The sequence below is a fragment of the Globicephala melas genome, chromosome 1 (genome assembly GCF_963455315.2).
Source record: "Globicephala melas chromosome 1, mGloMel1.2, whole genome shotgun sequence".
NCBI lineage: Eukaryota > Metazoa > Chordata > Mammalia > Artiodactyla > Delphinidae > Globicephala > Globicephala melas.
The window spans coordinates 9,146,652-9,168,853 of NC_083314.1; the positions used below are offsets into that span (position 1 = coordinate 9,146,652).

At 43.2% G+C, this 22,202-nt stretch overlaps 1 protein-coding gene and 1 long non-coding RNA gene across 2 annotated transcripts in view; one reads left to right on the forward strand and one right to left on the reverse strand.

The window, feature by feature from the left end:
* LOC115867756 (uncharacterized) overlaps nucleotides 1-22,202 on the forward strand; it is a 303,449-nt gene that overhangs the window by 195,133 nt on the left and 86,114 nt on the right. The window lies entirely within an intron of this gene.
* Nucleotides 18,167-21,076, reverse strand: LOC138842919 (uncharacterized). Its single transcript, XR_011377908.1, has 3 exons — nucleotides 21,062-21,076; nucleotides 20,648-20,850; nucleotides 18,167-18,200 (listed from the first exon to the last, which is right to left on the reverse strand). It is a non-coding gene; the product is annotated as an uncharacterized lncRNA (long non-coding RNA).

Below are 22,202 nucleotides of genomic sequence, written 5' to 3' on the forward strand. Positions count from 1 at the left end.
CAAGGGTCCAAAACAAGTACAAGTCAAGTAGGAGACAAGCTAGCTCTCAACAGAGGGTGAAGCAGCAGTCAACGATGAGAAACCCAAGAAGGCAGGAAGTTAGAGGAGATCCCTTAGTGGAGGTCTAGTGTTAGTGCCTGGGTGCATGGGGTTAGTCAAAAGTAAACCGAGTCAGCATGAGGTACTAGTGATCAGAAGAAAAGATGAAAAGTACTCATGTCAGAGTAGACGTAAGCAGCAGGCCCAGGCCAACATACCACCACTCAGTTCTTAACAATGGGATTTTCATGTTCCCTTGTTTTAAGTGTAGGGTTGCTTAGAGCCTGGAGACAAGGTTGAACCTGTGAGTAGGGCTCCTTTCATGGGATCCTTCAAGGGTGGGAGGGATATAGGGGGTTAGGGGCCGAACATGCCATTTTTCTTTATTGGATTTGAGAGCGTGAGCTCGAGCGTGGGAGATAAAGCTGGACGTGAACACCTTAGAAACTGGGAGAAGAGTTCGGGTTTGATGTGGTTGGTCCTCAGTAGGTTCTTCTGGGGAGCAGCCACATCAAGGTGGCTCTCCACGTGAACTACTCTGGCTGTAGCATCAAGGCGATGTGAAAAGGGAGCTTGAGCAGGTGTAAGTGTGAAGTCACAGGATACGTTAACTTTATTTGTCAGGCAGTTTCAGGGAAGTCATAAGGATAGACGTTTCAATGCAGTGGGTTGAAAGTGAACAGGAAGTGAGTCAAGAGAAAGCCTGGGTGAAAAGAAAATAGGAAAGTCGTTGGAGAGGAACTCACAGTACCATTTTCTTTTTTCAAAGAAGGGGGACACCTGATCATTTCTATTTCCATGTGGACACTTGAAGAAAGACACTTTTCTGCTTTCAGGACCAAGAAGAATGGTCCTTCTGAGCAATTCTGGTTTTTTATGTTAGAGATACCTTTGATTATGAAATTGATCAGGTTTTTCCATTTTGCCTTGACTAAAAAAATTCAAGTTAACTCTGATCCACCCATAGGAAATTTATAGATCTTCATGGGATGGATTTTAAACCTAATTCCTGATTCCATTTTATGGGCTTGGTCTTAATTTTCTCCCATTTGCTCCTTTTTTTTTTTTTTTTTTTTTTTTTTTTTTGGTGGTACACGGGCCTCTCACTGTTGTGGCCTCTCCCGTTGCGGAGCACAGGCTCCGGACGCGCAGGCTCAGCGGCCGTGGCTCACGGGCCCAGCCGCGGAGCATGTGGGATCTTCCCGGACCAGGGCCCGAACCCGTGTCCCCTGCATCGGCAGGTGGACTCTCAACCACTGCGCCACCAGGGAAGCCCCATTTGCTCCTATTTTTAATGTCATGTTTCCCTCCCTCCCTTCCTTCCTTCCTTCTTTCCTTTCTCTCTCTCTCTCTTTCTTTGTAAACTTACAAATCATTTATATTACTTTCTGGAATGAGATGAGGATATAAATAAATTAATTATATTTCTAACACCTATAAATGTATTGCCCGGCACAGGGTAAGAATTTCATCAGTGTTTGTTAAGTAAAGTAAATAAATTGAGCCTAGAATATAAATAAAAAGAAAACTCTTGCTGACACTTTGAAGGATGACATGTCAGGGTTGAGTAACAGATTGGATAAAGGCAGTGAGCACAGGAAACAGTGAAAAATAAATATCAGTTCTGATCTGGAATTTTGATGGGGAAACCTGGAACACAAGTGGGTATTTAAAAGTAATGCAGATTTATAGAAAAACGATTAGCTTAGATTTGAAAAATATCTACTTGGCTATCATGTATAAATAGTTTCAACTTCTTGACAATCAGGTAATGGCTCTTGTATTCCTCATTCATTAGTTTATCTACGAGGGGGGAGGGGCATCCTTTTTTCTTTTAAAGATTTTTTTGATGTGGAGCATTTTTTTTTAAAGTCTTTATTGAGTTTGTTACAATATTGCTTCTGTTTTTATGTTTTGGTTTTTTGGCAGCAAGACACTTGGGATCTTAGTTCCCCAGCCAGGGATTGAACCTGCACCCCCTGCATTGGAAGGGCAGAGTCTTAACTACTGGACCACCAGGGAAGTCCCAGGGAGGGGCATTCTGAGTGGAAGGATGGGCTCCTGGAGGGGAAGAGGATGGTCATGCATCATGCCCGTGGGCATTACATAGGAATGTGCTCATACTCATGCTGGGCATAGTTAAGGACTGCTTCCTCTGAAGTTAGAGATAAGTTTTAAGAAGTCTGGTTCTCTATTGTCAGCATGATCACTTGCTTCAATTCTAGTAATTTTCAGGGTGCACATGACACTAACACTGTTGACAGTGCAGGGAGGACAGGGGCATCTCAGGGGTGAAATGAGAGAATCAAGAGTGAACAGTGTACTTAATAACATGGAATATGAACTGGAAAAAATTAGCAGGCATACATTTAAAGCTTGTATTTAGGTTCAAACAATAGGATGCGCTTCCTTCAAAAAAATTTACTCGACAATGAATAGAAACTTAATGCAACATAGTCCAAAAACGTTATGTGACTAAATAAGGAAGGGATACAAGCACAGACTGTGTTGACAGAGGTTAAGTGGGCTCAAGGGAGATAGCAGTTTCGTTGTGTTCTGCTGGAATCCTCTGCTCTCAGCCTTTGTAACATTTCCTAGGGGATTTTGACCACTGAGACACATTCCGGGGACTGTGACTCCAGTGGAATAGGTTCTGGCACCAGTCAGGTCACGAATTGCCACAGGATATGGGGTTGTTAATTCTGGAGAACAGAAGCTCTGTGAAGTATCTTACAATATGTAAAGGATGTCGTGTGAAAAATAACTTGATTTACTCTGCAAATCTCTAGGGAATATGCCACAATCGTTAAGCATGAGATCATGAAAGCTTTATTGGGCATCTATTGCTAGATGCTGGGGGAAGGGAGGAATAAGACCAGCACAGCCCCTGCGTGGAAAACCTGTTGTAACACCTGAAGTGAGGTGTGTGCCAGGAGGAGGTACGCGACACTGCGGGTGCGTATGGCAGTGGGACCAATTGGGGGAAGATGCGCGGAGTCAGATATTTAAATAATTGTTATTCTACATAAATGAAGCGGACTTCCCAACCCTCGTCCCCATCCTCCAGTGAGGAGTGCTTGTTACTCGATCGGTTCTAGGAGCCGCCAGGTGGCTTTCTGTGCAGGATCTCACAGGGAGAATCATTTCTTCAGGTGCAAGATTCAAGGAGAGAAACTCTTAATGTATCTTCCAACTCCAAGAATTTATGTACAATATTAAAATTTTCAGTTGCAAATTTGTGTGTCTGTTGAAGTCACTTGAAGCTTTTTAACATATGAGATAATTAAGCAACCGCCAGTCTTGGTTACTTCCTTTTCTTCTGTGACTAAGTGGTCTTTAACGTATAAAAAGTGTTAAGTGGGTGGTTGTAAAATAGTGTTAGAGAAGGAAAGAGGGTGGTTAATACCCTTCAAAAGCTGATCGCCATCTTTTGGTTTTAAATAAACTTGAGGGGAAAAAATGCCTCATCTAGTCTTCTTTTTTTTTTCCAGAAGTGTCCCAAGGGCTGGTGCTTTCTCACCTCTCGAATAACTGTAGTGAGAAGGAGAAGAGTCACAGTGTTTGTGGTTATATCATTTAGCGACCAGAGTGTTGCTTGTCATCTTAGGGTGATGATTCGCGAGCTCTTGTCTCATGGCTGCACCGCTGTAATTTTCTTCTCCTCTGGATTTTCCTTTGAGGCTTTCAGAAGGTGCTCTCTGGCCACTAGAGGCCACAGAGTTAATCGTGCAAATTTCTCTGTTTGGATTATGTTCAAATAAAATTAGATTTTAATAATCTCAATTCAGAAGAGAGTTAAACGACATTGAAAGAGCACCTGACTGAAATCCCTGAAAGCTGAGTTCCAGTCCCCTTTTGTTTTGGGTGAGCCAGGTGGGCTTGAGCAAACCCTGTGTCCCTCCAAGCCTTTGGTTCCCCAGGTGTGTAATCAGAGGGTCTGGATGATTATCTCTCAAAATCCCTCCCAGCTCTGCTGGAGTTGGTGACCTGTTCTGGACAGGAGGGCTTCCCCTTGGCACTGGTGACAAGAGTGTCCTCGGTGGGTGGTACATATCATTCCCATCTAATGCAGGACTGATACCTCTCTGCCTCAGTTGACGTCCTAGGATAAGCATTTCATGAACAACCTCCCAAAGCCTTCATTTCAAATACTACTGATTACTAGCAACAGTATCAGATATTTGTGTAGCACTTTATGTTTTTCACATCCACGTCTAAAGCATTCTCATTTGATGAGCATAATAAACACATTAAGTAAATAAAAGTAAATGAAACCAGTTCCATTATATAAAAGATACTGAAGTTCTCTGGGGTCACTGACAAGCCCTAGTTATATGGCTAATGTGAGGTAGACGCAAGTTTCTGATTTCAGTTCAATGCAATTTCTGTATTCTTTGTCAAATGAACAGCTCTATAAAAGTGTTAATCATTGGAGTTGTGTTACCTGCATGTAAGGAAGAGATCCTGCCTGATTCTCTTCCTGCACTACCACAGAGGGCATCAGTGTACTCTGCTGTAACTTTGAAGGAGAGAAGACCACTTATCACACTCTGCACCACATTTTTAATTTAGCATACCAGATTAGCAAAGAGAACTGCAAAAGGCAGTGGCCTTTTAAAGATATTTAGGTAATGCCATTTCCGTAGCGATTTGAAAAGCCATCTGGGAAAATTTTGATTCTGTTCGGGTCCAGTGGGCACTGGGCGCTCCCTTTGGGTGGCCCTGCTCACACCCCAACCAGCTGCCCTTCTGTGTCATCACCTGCAGGACAAAAGACCAGACTGGCCCACCCCACTCCCTGCCACCTGAGCACGAAACCCGGGGCTGGATTTTCCTGACTTATGTGACTGAGACCTCCAGTCAGCCAGGTGGAGATATAGTGTAACCATCACATGTTGAGGATTTTCCTTTGGGTAAGCTAATGTTTTGAATTCATTCTGAAAATCTTCCTGAAAGAAGGGAAGTTCCTCTGACCTTTTAGAGGTACGCTTTTGTAAGTATGAGGAAGTATTATTTAGCATAATGGTTATTTTGCTTAAGGAACTTGTCACCTCAGACATTGTGTAGTTTTAAAATGTCAGATATATCAAGTTCAGCCACCACGTATTGCTAATTTTCCATAAAACACTGAACTGCAAGCTTTATTAACAGTACTTTATCCTACACAGACACACAGACACACACACACACCACACACACACGCACGCACGCACCTTGTCAGTGAGGTATCGTTCTCGTTTTATAGTTGGGAACCCTGAGGCTTGGAGGTGTTGAGTAACTTGTCCAAGGTCATATAGGAGGTAATGATGCTGGGATCTAGGCTTGGATCTGGTGACTCCGGCCTTGCTCTTAACTTCCATATTGTCATCAGAAAGTGGTCTAAGTGTGTAATGATTAAGAAGCCAAACTAAACGTTCTGGGGAAAAACTGCTAACTCTGTCCCAGGCAAACCTTGATTTTGCTCGTAAGGCCTTTCAGCTGATTGGATGAGTCCCACCCACACTATCAAAGATAATCGCCTTTACTTAAGAGTCAACTGACTGTAAATGTTAACCATATCTACCAAATACCTTTCACAGCAGCACCTAGATTAGTATTTTATTGAGTAACTGGATGCTGTAGCCTAGCCAAGTAGGCACAGAAGACTAATCATCACAGACAACTTTGTGATATGAAGAAAATTGCTGAAATAATAACATAAGCAGTTTTCCTTCCTACCTTCCTCTCTCTCTCTCTCAGAGTGTAAAGAAGGACTCCTTTCATGGATTGTTACATTAAATCTCCACATTAAATTTTGCGGGTCTGAAATTTTCAAGAGGAACCCATAGAATTCTGAAAGATTAAAAGTAATGTTTTGAGTCCAACAAAAAATAAAAAAATATATCCTTTCAAGTAATATTATGGCAAATACTTCTAAGAAATCTATACTTCATAATACACAGTTGAAAAATACACTGTTTTTGTTACGATTTCATTTTCATTTCTTCCTATCACTTCACGATCACTCATTGAAGCAGAAACCTCTTGTACCAAATAAAGTTAAGTCTGGCCTCTGTAGCTCATCGTTTGAAACAGTTTCCTGTAAACCAACCAGAAGCTTCAACTTTTCGCAGACACATTTTCTGATTGTCTTGCAATGTGAGGATGAATACAGGTTCAAAGTCAAGACTAGTTCCAAGTCTAGTTTAGCAAAATTCTATGCATCCACCAATATATTTCTCTGAAACCGTTTCTTAATAATTGATTTCAGTTCACGTTAGAGTTCATTCTCAGAATCCACGAGCACATACACCTCTTTGGAGGCTTTCTTTTCCCCCTCTGAGTTCTTGGTAAAAACTGTCCCTGAAACTCAAATTTCAGGATTAACTCAAAAACCATACCACATTTTCTGGGACATCTGGGGACGAGGAAGAGTTGGAGAGCTGATTGTGCATGATTTCCACTGCTTCCTAAGTTTCTTTTGTCTGTTTCTTTGGAGGCTTTGCTTCTTCTTTAGCCCCTCAGTGCCGACAAACTTAGACTCCTCACTTGATCAGCAGCAATGAGACAATATTGTCTCCATCCACACAAAGCATTTATTAGGCAAGTAAGCAGACGTTACAATGGAGAAAATGTTTAAAAACAACAACTCTGTGTGTGTGTGTGTGTGTCTGGAAAACTGGATGGAATAAAGGGATGCACGTCATGACAAGTCAGACAGCCTCAGATGGAACAGCAGACAGTCAGCAGGCCTCGCTGCCTCACTACCTTCTCCCTGCCCCGGGTGCTTTTCCAGCCCTTCTCTCCTTGCTCCTGTTTCTCTCTTCTGCATGTACAGCCATCACTTCCTTTGAAGAGCTGTTATAATAACTTTCTCCCATTTCCTCTGTGGAACATTTTCTTTCCTCTTTCATATTCCTTCTTTTTATAATTTTTTTTGCATATTTTAGATTTAGTTTTTTATTGAGGTAACATTATAACATCATATGCATTTTATGTGGATAGCATTATATTTCTGCTTCTGTATACCCTACAGCACGCTCCCCAACGAAACTTCAGTTTCTATCCCTCACCATACAGTCGATCCCATTTCACCCTCCTTCCCCTTCCCCTCTGGTAACTACTGCTTTGTCCTCTGTATCTATGTGTTTGTTTGGTTTGTTCATTTACCTTGTTTGTTTGTTTGTTTTTTGTATTCCACAGATGAGTGAACTCATATGGTATTTGTCTTTCTCCTCTGACTTATTTCACTTAGCACAGTACCCTCAAGGGGTCCATCCATGTTGTCACAACTGGCAAGATTTCATCTTTTTAATGGCTGAGTAGTATTCCAGTGTTTGTATATATGTGTGTGTGTGTGTGTGTATACACGCACACACACACACACATATATATCGTATCTTCTTTATCCAATCATCCATTGAAGGGCATTTAGGTTTCAATACCTTGGCTATTGTAAATGGTGCTGCAATGAACATAGAGGTATAGATATCTTTTCAAAATTATATTTTCATATTCTTTGGGTAAGCACCCAGATGTGAGATAGCTGGGTCATCCCACATTCCTTCTGACACCTATGTCCTTAGATTCTAATTTACCCTAAGGAAAATACTGACTTTTTATCAGATATTAAGCCCAAAGGCTACCTAATGAAAAGGGTACATATGTGTTGCAAGGGATGAAAATAATGGAACCTAAAACAATACTTTCATCCAGAAAAACAGATAAAATCCAGGTAAAGAGTGGATCATTTCCTGTTCTATGGAAAGCTGCTCCCAAACTGAAGTAGAAGCTCTTGTCCTTTCTCCACTCTTTCAGCCACCCAGGGGGAATGTTGAGTGTTTTCCTTCTGAACGCCTACATTCCCTACACAGAGTATAATACTGAATACTGTTGTTTGAGCTTATAGATAGATTGCTGTTTTCATTCATTCAGCAAACATGCATATAGTTATCAGGAGTAATAGGGAATGGAGATGCAAAAAATATTACAAAGATATCAATATTACAATCCAATGATTAACATTTAAATAAAGTATACAAATACATGTTATCAGTGCTACGATAAGCCTGTGTTTTGGGTAAGTCAGGGCCACAAAAGAAGGTCTGGACAGTTTTTCACTGAAAACGTTTGGGTGTGGGTGACACAAGTCATTTTGAAAAAGAGGTAACTATTAAATGCTCTGAAGGTAGACAATTCAACGCTGGAGAAATGGAAAATGCTTTTCTAATGAATCAGGGTAGGTGTTCGTTAAGGGTAAGGGAAGGTGTAGAGAAAGGTGAGAGATGGTAGAAAGGTGAAGTGGAGATGAAGGGAAAGTGAAAGGCAAGAGAAATGGTTCTCAGTTTATTCAGTCTACTGCAGCACAGTCCAATGACTGGCAGCAATTTTCTGGAAGTATCTAGTGGAATTTTGCTGTTTTCCAGCTTTGAGGAGAATAGCTCACCAAATTTTTACTAACAGAGCACGAGATGCGGGGAGTATGTCAGTGGTGGATCAGCGGATCGGCTGTGATGTGGGTCAGGTTCGGGTAATTCACCTGGTGCTGGTGAGCGGAGGAGCCATTGTCTGGACACACACTAGAGGCTGCATAAGTTATAATTTAACAAAATATTCATATACTGTTATTGGCACTTCCTGTTTCATCTTGAGAAGCTTTGTAAACCGTAGATTTGCTACTGATGTATAATTGTGTGCATGGTAAACTGCTGTTCTAATGCTTCTAACGAAAACAGAGAACAGCCTGTAGCACTGTATTGGGGCATTGTCTTACTGCAGTGTTACTGAAGTATTACCAAGTTACACTTGTATGCACCAGCTTTAGTTTATAGAACTCTCAGATCTGAGGCAGGCTCCAGTGCATAAACAAAGTTAAAAATCTTAAAAATCCTAATCTTTTTGCACCAGGCCTTCATAATCTACAAGTAGGAAGAGGAAATCAGACAACACTACATCTGACGTTCTCTGAGTCCAGACAGTGGCGCAGTAGTGTGGGATTCTGTTTCCCTCCCGTACAACAGATGAGGGAGCATTTAGCTAGACGGAAAGCCCCCTCGCATTGCTTTCCCATCTCATGACTTCCTCCCAGACACTACTGGAGTGAGACAGACATTTAAGGGTCCTTGTTTGACAGAGTACTGTTCTTTCAGGATGTTCAGGAGCCCTCGGAGATCTTTGCAAATATTCTCCATATTTGGGATCCAGTGTATTGAAGGAAGATGCCCTATTTTGTCAATGACGTTCCTTTTAGAATACAAGTAAAAGCATGGATTTAGATTTAGGGGCATGTTAAAGTTGTTTTAGTCAGGCATTTTTCTGGAATACATTTGAACTTCATTTATAATTGGAAATTTTTTCTCATAATTACATTATAAAGGCTAAGACATGGGTTGATTATGATCAATGGAAAAGTAAAAGTAATCCAGGCCAAGGAGATTCATGTTTGAAAGAGAACCCAGTGGGAATACAGCCCCATCCCACCTCAGAAACCTGATGAACAGACACCCAGGGAAACAGAAACCACAGGTGACAGGAAAAGCTTCTGCACCATGAGAAGCAGGAAGAACGTGAAAGGAAGGGCCTGAGTTCTGACCGCAGGAGGAGTCGCAGAACTCCCTCTGGGTCTCCAAGGAGCTTGTCTGAGTGGGAGACGAGCCTGGAGGGTCTTTCAGTTTCCAAGTTTAGTCAAAAGGAAAATCTGGGCTTCCCTGGTTGCACAGTGGTTAAGAATCTGCCTGCCAATGTAGGGGACATGGGTTCGAGCCCTGGTCCAGAAGATCCCACATGACGTGGAGAAACTAAGCCCGCATGCCACAACTGCTGAGCCCACGTGCCACAACTGCTGAACCCATGTGCCACAACTACTGAGCCTGTGCTCTGGAGCCTGCATGCCACAACTACTGAAGCCTGCGTGCCTAGAGCCCATGCTCCGCAGCAAGAGAAGCCACTGCAATGAGAAGCCCACTCACCACAACAAAGAGTAGCCCCCGCTCACCGCAACTAGAGAAAGCCCGCACACAGCAACAAAGACCCAACACAGCCAAAAATAAATAAATAAATAAATAAAAATAAATTTAAAAAAAAAAAGGAAAATCTGTCCTGCTGCATCTGGCTCATGCAGAAAAGAGGGAAGATCCAAGAAAGGATGAGGAAGCCATTTAAAAGGGGGAAGTAGCTTTCACCTAGTGTTTTGTCTGTTTTAACATCCAACATCTGGTACGAGGCCATATGCATGTTGCTGAGGATGGCGGCTGATGTAAGAATATGAAGTGTAAAAATGGAAATAGTCATTTTAAAGAAGAAGTTTAAGAACTGGGGGGACATGTTTAGAAAACTCTAATACCCTCCTAATCTTTTCACATCATGGCACACCTTTTAGAAAATGATAAAATGTGTCCCTGTCACTGTGATAAGTGCTTGAAGACATCCATTGTTGAGGGTGACAGGCCAGCTCTGGGACTTTGGCCATCCCAGGCCCAACCTGAGGACCAAGGAATTGAATATCCTTGTTCACCTGAAATTTAGGTACAATGATAATACACATATTGGTGTGTTAGCTAGGGTAACAGTCATAAACAGAGAGACTCCAAAGGCAATGGTGAAATGTCCCCCTCAAGAATTAGGGCAGGTGGGCCTCCCCTACCCCTAGCGTCATCCAGGGACCCAGCTGGAGGGCACTCTGGGCTCTGCTGGGACACTGGGACCATCTGCAGACTGAAAGCTGGGAGCGGGTTCCAGCGGCAGGGAGCGGAATGAAGCGTGTGGGGAATGCGCACGACTGCCTTGTGGCCTGGGCATCAGTGGCTCATGTTCCACCCACTCCCACTCCCCGCTCCAGAGAACAGAGCTCGGCCGCACTGCCCGCACCGGAGGAGGAGAGAACAGATGGTTCTCCACCATGAGCATCATTTTATCCTGGCCTTAGGAAAAACACCTAGAGTTTGCAAAGCACTTTTATACATGTTTCCTTCTTTTTCCCCTGCAAGGGTGGGCATACCAATTAAACAACTAGAATTCCTCACAAAAAGTTTCAAAGTAAAATATATTTATAAGCAGTTCGTAGTGAAAACTCTATGCTACATGCTTAAAAGATTAAAAAACATAATTTAACACATGGACCCTTCTTCCTGGGAACTTCCATAGGCGACAGAAACTTAGAAAAAAACACCAATTTAAGCTAACCATAGAAGGGACACTAAGTCCCTGTTGCCTAGGGAAGAATGGAGATAGAAAGTAGTACAGAAATTAAGAAGACGACACATTAGCGGCAATTTTGTTTGTTCCAAGAGGACTTGATGGAAAGAATGAAATGAGCTGGATTTTTAAGATATGGTGAGATTTGGATGGCAAAAAGAAGCGTGAAGTTATTCTATAAAAGGCAAAGGCTACCCCCAAGTCCCCCTACAATACATGGAATATGGCACATTAATAAGGTTTACTAAAGGAATAGAAGCACATGGGTAAGAAATTACTAGGTTTATAGATGAGATATTTAGTTATCTTCTTGGACTGGAATGAAATGTTCAGGTACTTAGGTGACTAGCAGATGGGCCATTTGGGGTATGTTGCAAATATGAATGGCTTTTATAAGAAAAATATTGGGTAAACCGAGTCAGACAGACAGTTGCTGTTATTAGCAACAGTTATTGCAAATAGTGGCACTATTTGCAATAAGTTAAGTACATTTTTTTTTTCTTACACGGAAAGGTCTCTTGAAGACTTTGCCCATAGGAGGGATCCTATATTGAAATTATCTGTTTATGGATCACTTGCCTCTCCATACTGTAAACATTTCGAGGCAGAAACAGCAGGCTGTCTGCTATATATTCATGTTTCACTTTTAATAGTATACATTTATTGCTAGGGAGTGGCTGTTCTACTAGGGACTGAATTTCCTAAACCCCCCTGAGGACGTTGGAGGTCATGTGATTAGCTATGGTCAATAGAATCTGGACTAAAATTATCATTACTGCTTCTAGGCCCTGCCCTAAACAAACAAAAAATGGACTTTACGTGGTTGAGAAGTAAACTTCTATAATGTTAAAGCCCTGAGATTTTATCCTTTTCCTCTGTTAATGCGGGTAGAATTTACCTTAACTAAAGATACTTTCGATTCCAGAAACGTTTGTTCTATGATTTTCTTTTAATATGCTTAGTAAATTGCCCTGCTTATCATATGCATTTAATAAATTCTTGTGGAAAGACTGCATTAGGTCATTTTTAAAAGAAAATGTCAAGAATCCATTTTGAGGTTTTCTTATTATTTTAGCTAAAATAAGATTTTTTTGTGATAAATACAAATATATTGAGTTAATTAATAAATGGAAATAACAAGAAAATCAAGTTATTTCAAACATACACCCACCTCAAAGTGGTTTATAAGTCTGGGGACCTAAGCACTCAGAGAAATAGAAGAAAGTAGAGAAAAAGGAAAATGATCGTCTGTACGTGCTGTTTGGTCCACCTTGGTCCATCTTTTGTCCATTCATGGTGCGGGGGAGGGGAGGGCAGGTTACTGGATTTTCCTCTTTTCTTCCGTTTTTGGTCTCCGTCTTCCTCCCTTCCTTGATTCCCTTGGTCAGTTCCTAACCTCTTCCCTGGCTGCTAGATAGTAACCAGAAGCTTCCCATCAGCTCTGAGATCAGGCACTTTTAGAATTCGACAACTTCACCACAAAACTTTGACCTCCAAGTGCTGTGTCTGCAGCTTTACATCTTAGGATGGCTCCTCCCTGGGATAGTGCACTTCACTAAATTCATTGCATGTCCCCTCTCCAGTGTTTGTCACCATCCTGCCCAGTTCTCTGTCCTGTTCAGCAGTTGTTTCAACAGCCTCTATTTTTTGCCTCTTTGCACTGTCTCTCCCAGCCCTGATCCTTAGCCTGTTTTCCAGGCGAGTGCCGTCAGTTATTCAAGGGAAGGGGCGTCACCTCCAACAAGGACCCTCTGGTCAGCTGCTGTCTGTCCGGCCTCTGTTATACTTCTCGGTGGCCCAACTCGAGAGTAAGCCAGCCTCCTGCTGTTCCTTTTCTTCCCTTCTTTTTCTACTCTATTCCCTCCTCTTAGGGAGTCAAGTCAGCCTTTCCTATTTGATGATTCACCTGCCACCACAGGATCCCTAGAATCTAATCTTTTGAAAATAGAATTCTGCATTCTTTATTTTTACCATTTCTATTACTGTTAAGCAAACATCCTTCTGTGAAGTAGTGATTTCATAATAGTGGAAATACCTAGGGTGTGAGTCAGCAGATAGCCAAGTCGTCATTCTAATCTTATGAAGCTTGAGAGATTCACTTAGCAGATAGTATCCAGTGTCAACCAGAGCCATTGAGTTCATTTTTAAAATATTTTAAAAAAATGCAGGATATTAAGCAAGATGAAGCAAATTCTCAAAATGGTTAAATGATGGAAAGTGGATGTCTTTTTGAGGCTTTTTGATGATGACTGAGAAGACGTGTTATCTTTTTGCATAATACCATCACCCACATAAACATTTATCGTAATGTGGTTTGGTGAAGAACAATTGGATTCTGTCACTGCTTGGGTAAATCACTTTCCCTTGCTAACCTTTGGTTTACTATCTATAAAGTAGGAATAGTAACAGCTCTATCTCATCGTGCTGTTCTAGAATCAAAGAAATGATGTATGTTAGAGCTGTGAATACCGAGAGGTTCCTATTTTCCTACCTGTACTTATTTATGCAGATGCCATCTCTAGATCAAAATGTAAACATACTGATGGCACAACAAGCACCTGGTTGGTCACAGCACCTACCCCAGTACCTTCTTTGCAGAGTAGCCTTAATAAATATTTGTTGTAAACAATGAACAGATATTCCCTTTAAATAGTTTTGACTTATTTCATTTTAATTTATTCTGTTACATAACATGCTAATTTTATAACCTGATACAGTTCCTTTTTTGAAGGAGATAGATTATAAATGTTAAACAAATATATGATGTAGTGGTAACAGAGGACTCAGATGATCCTTGCAGGAGTTTCAGAGATGGAATAGCCCTTCCTATGTGACCCAATTGAAGCAAGGGGGGCAGGTATTTGGATCCTGCACTGACCCGTCATTGACCGCAGGCTGCTTCCAAAGAGGGGATGGGAACCTGGTGAGGCAGCTTCCGTAGGATGAGGGCAGTTCCTGGAGAGGAAGCATCAGTGAGCGGTCAGCAGCCCAGACTCCCGGCTGCTGGGGAGAGTGCCTCGGGTCTGAGGCGGACTGTGCTCCCACAGTATCCACTAACCATCCGCCCCTTGCACCACCTACGTACAATTGCTTCACATAGTGTTCACTGGCATCCAGAAACAGCTGCTCCAGGTTCTGGAAGGACTTTTCCTGGGGAGAACTTATCAGAGGCAAAACAATGGGATGAAGTACTCCACCATGGCTGCGTTTTGTCTAGAGACCACACTTGGTCCTTTCTCTTCTATTACCCCTTCTAGATTCCTCTCACCCTGGCTCAGCACTTCTGCTGGTGTTGGTGGCTTATGTGGTAAGGTGACCCAGACCCTTGTTGTCCAGGGGTCTGATTCCCATGGCACCATACCCCTCCCAGGTCTGGCTGCTGCACTAATAGCAAATGTGGACACTCCTATTCTGACCCTTTGGTTCCCAGACCCATGTATGCCACATATTGGGGGAACAGAACCATGTCATGGTCACGGATTAAGGGTATATTCTTTATTCTAGGGGATGATGCACCTTCGTTGAAGGTTATCATCTCGAGGTGGTGCCTCCACTGTGCCATCACAAGACCATTCCATTACTCCATCAGGCTGGCAGCATCTGGGTCTTACAGCATGTGATGTAACCCAAGGATCCCAGGGCCATGTGGCCACTGCTGTGAAGTGGGCCCCTTTTGTCTGATGTGATATATGGGATCCCCTACTGGTGGCTCAAAAGCTGCAAGCCGTCTTACAGTGGAGCTGGCTAAGGCCCTTCTGGCGGGAAAGGCAAATCTCTACCCCAGATATATGTTGATTCAAGTCAAGATGAGTCACTGCCTCTTTCAGGGTGGAAGGAGTCCAATTAGTCAGCTTGCCATGAAATGGTTGGTTGTTCTCTTTGCGATTTCATTTGTTCAGCATCGGTTTCTTTTTCTTGATGGTTGGACTTTGGCAAGGGCAGTAACTAGATCGGCTTTCATGGGTGCAAGTCCATTCTGTTGGGCCACTGCATATCCATCTCTGCTACCATGGCTATTCTGTTCATGAACACTGATGGGCCGGCTGAGTGACAGGGGCTGGCTGAGGTCAGCTGGCACAGTCGCTCTGTCTGCTTGGTTGTTCATGTCTTTTGTGTGGTCTGTTGGATGTTGCCATGTGATAGAGACCTTCATACTTTTGAATACTCTGATAGGTCCACCCACATGCATCTTCCTGAGACCTTCTTATTCCCAATTATCCAATCATTCTCCTTCCAGGCCCCAATTCACCAGCCACGCCATCCTCCACTGCCCATGAGTCAATATCTATTCTAACCTTAGGTCACTTTCCTTTCATACGAGGTAGATGAGCAGGTGCATTGTCCCCAGTTCTGCGCACGGGGAGGGTTTCTGCTTGCTGCACTCTTTTAAGTCTGCCCCTTAGTAGAATCGGTCCATTTTCGGCTTGTGCCTGCAGACTATCCCAACAGAGACAGTGATCTTCTTACTCCATCGTTAGTCACGAGGGAGTCCTGAGCTCCCACAGGACACCGGTAAGCCCTGCTCATGTTCGATTCTGGCTTTACCATTTCCATCTCTCAGTGGGTTGCTGCTGGGCCCACCTGATCTTATGGCCTGGTGGTCTGATAGAACCCAGCTCATCATGGAAAGACATTCCATCTCGATTAGGCCCCGTTGCCAGGAGCTCTGAGCTGGGCTGACTCTTCACATTTGTTCTAATTGAGACAAGACACCTGGGCATTTGTTCCCCGCATTGGCCATCCATTGTGTAGAGATTGTGCCACCGTCCGACACTACCTGTAACGGGGAAGCAAGTCGGTTGAGTTCCGGGGTGAAGTTAGCAGGCCCATTTGACTTTCTCCCAATGCTCTGTTCTCCGGCCTGACTGTATCGCTAATACCTTCGCCTCCACCCTGCTCTTATTTTTCTATTTCTCAAATACCCAGAACCTGGGTGGGGAAGAAGGACGTTATTCCCCTTCAAGAGCGCCTTCAAGACCACCACATCCTAAGATATTAGGCTGCTGTAAATGTCTGCTGATAGGGTGGCGGCATCTGCTGAAGCACCGCCCCCTTTTCCAGTTCTTCTCCTTCCCAGGCGTTCCGGGTCTGGGGGCTGGTTTTCAGTCAGTGTGCTCTGTCCTGTCAGCGCTCTGCTCCTAACTCCAGTGAGGAGCGTGCTTTAGCATCCCTTGAGCAATCCCCTGTTCCCGCGTATGTTCTCAAAGGTTTCCAGGGCGTTTGCCCTTTTAGTGTCGTCACTCTTTTATTGCTCTCTCCTCTCCCTCGGATTTTGGACCCGCATCAAGGGGCAATCTGAGCGTCAGGCACCTGGTATAGTTAAAGTACTCGTTTCCTCCAGCTCTGACCCACCGTTTTTAGGCCAGATTTGTGCATCCTGAAACTCTCTTCTTGTAGGATGAATTGTTTCCTACGTGGTTCTTTGGCCTTTCAGGGAAATCGGCCCCGGTGAGTTCACCCCTCTAGTTTTCCCAGTATGCACTGAATTCACAACTTCCTGTCTGAATCCCAGCTTAACCACAGGTCTGCTTTCCAGAGCCGCATACTACATTTGTTTGGAATCCTGACTTTTACTTGGTGATTGGCCAGTTTAAACCTCAGAGGATTTATATCAATATCTGTCGTACGTAGCCCTAAATGGAGTCAAAGCAAATGAGTTTGAAAATACACGCAGCCTGGCCAACTCGTTTTCACTTAATGTTTTTATCAGTTGCAAAATTTTCCATCACTTATTCTTTTCCTGCTTCTTAGTCCTCGCCTCCCTTTTTTGTGTTGTTTTCGGCATTTTCTATTCTCAGTTGCATCTGAAATAAGCTTTTCACATATTGTTCTCATCTGTAGCTTACATCCTCTTTTCCAGGCAGCTCTATCTTGAAGAACATCACAAGGTCAGAGAGATAACCTTTGCCTCACATGGGAGCTGAATAACGCTGCACTCTGATGGAGATGTTGCCCTGGTTTTTCCAGGATGGCTCCATATAACTCTCTAAATGAAAAAGGAATTGTTTCTTTCTTTCTTTCTTTTTTTCCTTAATAAACTTATTTATTTATTTTTGGCTGCGTTGGGTCTTAGCTGCTGCGCGCGGGCTTTCTCTAGTTGCGGTGAGCGGGGTCTACTCTTCGTTCCGGTGCGCGGGCTTCTCATTGCGGTGGCTTCTCTTATTGTGGAGCACAGGTTCTAGGTGCGTGGGCTTCAGTAGTTGTGGCACGTGAGCTCAGCAGTTGTGGCTCGCGGGCTCTAGAGCTCAGGCTCAGCAGCTGTGGTGCACGGGCTTAGCTGCTCCGTGGCATGTGGGATCTTCCGGGACCAGGGCTCGAACCTGTGTCCCCTGTATTGGCAGGCAGATTCTTAACCACTGTGCTACCAGGGAAGCCCGGAATTGTTTCTTTTTGAAGGAAACTTAAACATTTATCCGTGTCTTTGGATGTATCAGAATAAAACTGTCTAATCACGCTAACAAATCATTGCTAGACCTTCAGAGGCGTTTAGCTGTCACTTACACGAGTGCCAGTGCGGGTTGCACAACTGTTTGGAGTTTGACAGTTCCTCCATGTGGCTTTGCAACCTCAGAGCCCTTTGCTTCTGGCAGTGCACCTGCGGAAGCGAGAGACAACCTGGGGGTCTTCTAGGTAGTCCTAGAACTGGTGCCCATCCCTTTGCTCTCCACACGGAGCTCAGTTTTGTGGCCCTAATAATTCAAGGGAAAATACCAAATTGCAATTCAAGAAAAAAGACCAAATCCAAGTAAAAGAGCTACTGAGTATATACCCAAATACTGACTATGTAGAAACGTTCACATTGGGTTGGCCAAAAAGTTCGGGATGTTTTGTTGGAAAAAGCAGCTTATGGAAAAACCCGAACGAACTTTTTGGCCAACCCAATAGAAGGTTCTATATTTGCCGTTCACCTTAAGAGGGTCTGGGAAATATGGTTTGTCCAGGGAGGGCCTGAGATTGGTGAGCATCTAAGCAGTCTCTGTCACACCCTCCTATAAAGAAAGAGAAAAAGAAATCATTATTTTGGGACAATAATAATGGCTAAAGCAAAAAGATACCGATGTGAGCAAGGTAATACTAGTAAGTAGAGGACAGACTTATTCCAGCCCTTTCGTAGCCCAGTAGTGCCAGAATTTACACTTGTTTGTGAGTTTCAGAGGTTGCAATTAATCCAATAATAGTTTACAGAGTAACTTGGGTTACTTTGAGTTTAATCCGCACTTTGCTGTGCATCTGCCCCTTCTCTGAAGCCATACCCTTCCTCCAGGACAGAATTACTAGTCCTTCCTTTGAGTTCACTTGGCACATTTTCCTGTCTGCTGAGAGGAGGCTGGGACAGACTCCAAGAATTCCACAGGAGCAGAAGGGCAGGAGGTCCGTGGTTCCTTAGCCTCCCAGCATCCCGTGGAGAGAAGGTCTAGGCTGCTTTCACTGCTCGCTCTTTAATAGGCACTCTGGAAGGGAACACGTAGCATCCAACCGAGTTCATGACCATTGAAAGAGAGAACTTGCTAAAGGAGATGTACTTGATGTGAGTCGATGCCCATGGAAGCTGCATACGGAGCTGGGGGCACCTGGAGACCTTTTGGCAAATTGGCACCACACAGCCTTTCCCATTAGGGGAGGAGGGGGGCACCAGTCCCATTTGGCGTTTCACCAGGGACCTGGAGAGAGCCACCGGGGAGGTCTTCTCTCAGACAGCCTTACCTGACTGTCTTCCTCGCCTCTCTCCAAATGCTTAGTCTATTTGCCTGCAGTTCTTTCCGCGCTTTTCTTCCCGAGAGCACTGTGAGCCTCTCACTCGTCGGGGGCTGTATCTTAGTCATCTCTGTTTCCCTGGCACCGCGCATAGCTTTTGGCACATAGCAGGTCACTAACTGGGGAGTCTATCAAGGAAGCAAGCGTCTAGACTCGATTCTAGAAGTGTAAAGTGGAGCCTAGCATTCTGAAGATGAATTAAGAAACCTCTGAACAAGGAATATTTTGTGCTTTCTTCCCCTCAACTTTGGCACTTCCTAATTACCCCCATAGCTAGTATGAATTATGATCATTCTAGTCAAAATCATGCCAAATAAACATTCTAGGAAGTATTTTATTCAGTTCTTCATATGGGAACATGTTCTACCCTTTACTTGTTCACAGTGGGTCATTTGTAAACCCTGAATTAACTGACAGATTTAAGGAAAAAAGCACAAGACTAGGGATACAATCTGTTTTTATAGCTAATTCAAGCTGAGGGTTTCAAGGCAGAGTATGAAAGCTAAGACCAGGGGTGAGCATGTCAGTTTTACTGATTTAAAACAAACCCACTGAACTTTCACCTTCTAGGTTTGACTAGAATAGCAACAGACAGTTTGGGGGGCAAGGATAGGACAATACCTGAAACCCACTATATTCTTGCCTTTTTTTTTTTCTCTCTCTATCCAGAAATAAAGGGTAGACTCCTCACCTATTTTGAGGATTTAAGGTAAGAATGACTGAAGGAAAAAATGTGCCAAGAGAGTGGCTACCTTCGGGTTTCCCGTCCTCTGTCTTGTCTCTGTTAACAAGAAGTGAGCACTAGAACATTCCACCAGTCACATGACCCACTGTCAAGCTAAGGGCCAGGCCTGCCATCTAAGGACACAGGATTCCTCCCCGAGCGTCGCTGTCATCACACTCCTTCCCGCTGGGGTGCCGCTCATCCCCAGGGCAGTTTCTGTTTCTGTCTGACAGCTGCTTTGCCCCTCTCTTTCACCTGGATCCTACACATCAGTTTTGTCTTCTGTCTTTAAAAGGTGCTCTCAAACTTAGAGCAGTTTCTTCCTGCAAATCTGTTGAGTGTCTTGGTCCTTGATTTTGGTTCTCAGCCTGGATGAGAGCTTGCAAGCTTCTAGTTTTGTCCAAGAAGAAAGTGAGCTTTGAGGAAAAACATGTGGAATGCTTCATATGTAGGTTCATTGTGAATAAACTGTTAACATGTTGAAAGCGCTGCATAATTTATTTTGCACGTGGAGCCTTTTAGAAGCGTATGCCTTAATCTTCCTCCAGGGCTCTCCTCTTCTGTTTCCAAGTTGTTCAATGCACATTTGCAGCTGAAGGACCTCAAAGGTGATATGTTTAAAATTGAGCCGGAAAGGGCTTTGCTGTGATTTTGAGGCCCCAGGCTAGACACCCCGGAGGTATCCTGTGTTCCCCTCCCTCAATTACTCCTCACAGCAAATCGCTCACCAAGTATTATCTATTTGCCCTCTCTCTCCCATTGCCTTGATTTCTGCCCTGATTCTCTCCTGCTGGGCTACAGAACTGGTTTCATGTTTGGCTTTCCTTCCTCAGTTATGCCTTCCTTTGTAACTGTCTTCCACACAAAATCCAGAAATAGCTTTCTACAACACAATGTAATCATGTCACTTTCAGGAAGAAGCATGAGATAAGGCAAAGTCCTTGGAAACATACATACCTGGTCTCAAACCCTGGGTCTGCTACTTCCTGGTTCTGTGTCCTTAGATAACTTTTTTCACCGTTTTGGTTGGACATTTGTTGATCAATAAAATGAGGTTAAGAGTGCTTATCTCAGAGAGTCCTGGTGTAGACTCAACAAGTAACTTGTGTATCAGCACAAGCAGTTATGTCTTTTGCTCATTTGCTTGAAACTTCAGTGACCTGTGATATAAAAGATGAAACTCACGCTCTTTGGAATGGACTGTGTCTCTTCTCAGAATCTGCCCTAAACTACCTTTTGAGCTTTCCCTCCAACCCTCTCGCTTCCCCCATGTGTTCCAGCCACACTAAATAAATCACCATTGCTGAACACAGAGTATTTTTTTCCTGATTTCCTGACTTTTTCACAGACTGTTTCCTGAAATGTTCTCACCCTCTTTCTTCCCTGGTTGGGGTTTATTTATTCTTCAAGATCCACACCAATTATCCCTTTCCTGTGGAAAAGATGGAGAAATCAGCCAGCTAATATTATAATAAGTAAAAATGCACATTAAATATAGAACAAAAGCAAATATTCTTCCTGGATGAACAAATCTAGTGTCTATTATAATGCATTATTATTTAAGTAACTATTTTTTTGCTAAGAAAACTTGCAGTTAAAGAACTTTTTAGAAGGCTTGCATTTTTCACTTGAGAAGTGGGAAGTTGGTGTTTCTCTTGAGTGACATGAGAGCGTCTATTTGGAATGTCCCTAAACTCTTTGGAATTTTTGTACATACTCAGCCACATGGATCCTAGACCTCTGACTCTGCTTGGAGTTGGACAGGAGAGAGAGGAAGGACGATGAGATCATTTAATTCTGAATTGTGATTGACATGGCCAACGCAGTTTTCTAAATCTAAAACGTGCTTACAGTGCACCGTTTCTTAACTAATCAGCTCCCTAATCCCAGGAGCTTGACTTCTCTTTCAATCATCAAGCCTACTGCCACAGATCTTCCCCAAATGGCAACATTCCAAGTCGAGGCAAGGTCCCCATGGATTTAATAAATTTGGTTCTTTTGGGTTTGGATTCGAATTCCTAGCCTAATCTTCCATCAATTATGGGAGTTTCAAAGTACCGTAGACAATTCTAAACTATAGCACAATCCCTTTTGGCTTAAAATTTCAATTTGAGAAGATAAAATATAAGTGTGACATTTGGGGGCACTCAGGTTTTCAAATGAGACATAAGGTAATGCAAACATTTAAGACACTCAGCCAGTTTGTTTCCCTTCTCTCTCTCTCTCTCTCTCTTTGCCTTCCTCCCTCCCTCCCTCCTTCCCTTTCATTTCCCTTTGGTCTGTTTACAAATTCAAGTGAAAGGAGCCACCAGGAGGTAAATACCCAGTCAAATATTTATATAGAAACATCCATAGAAAGTTCTATATTTTGCCATGGACTTACTTGTAGAAAAGTTTCATTTAGGTTAGGCACAGAGTAAGACACAAAATTTTGCCATTAGAATGATACATTTTTAGCTTTTCAAACTGAGCAGGACCTTGCAGGGCCTTCCCAAGGCAGACCCCCGCTTCT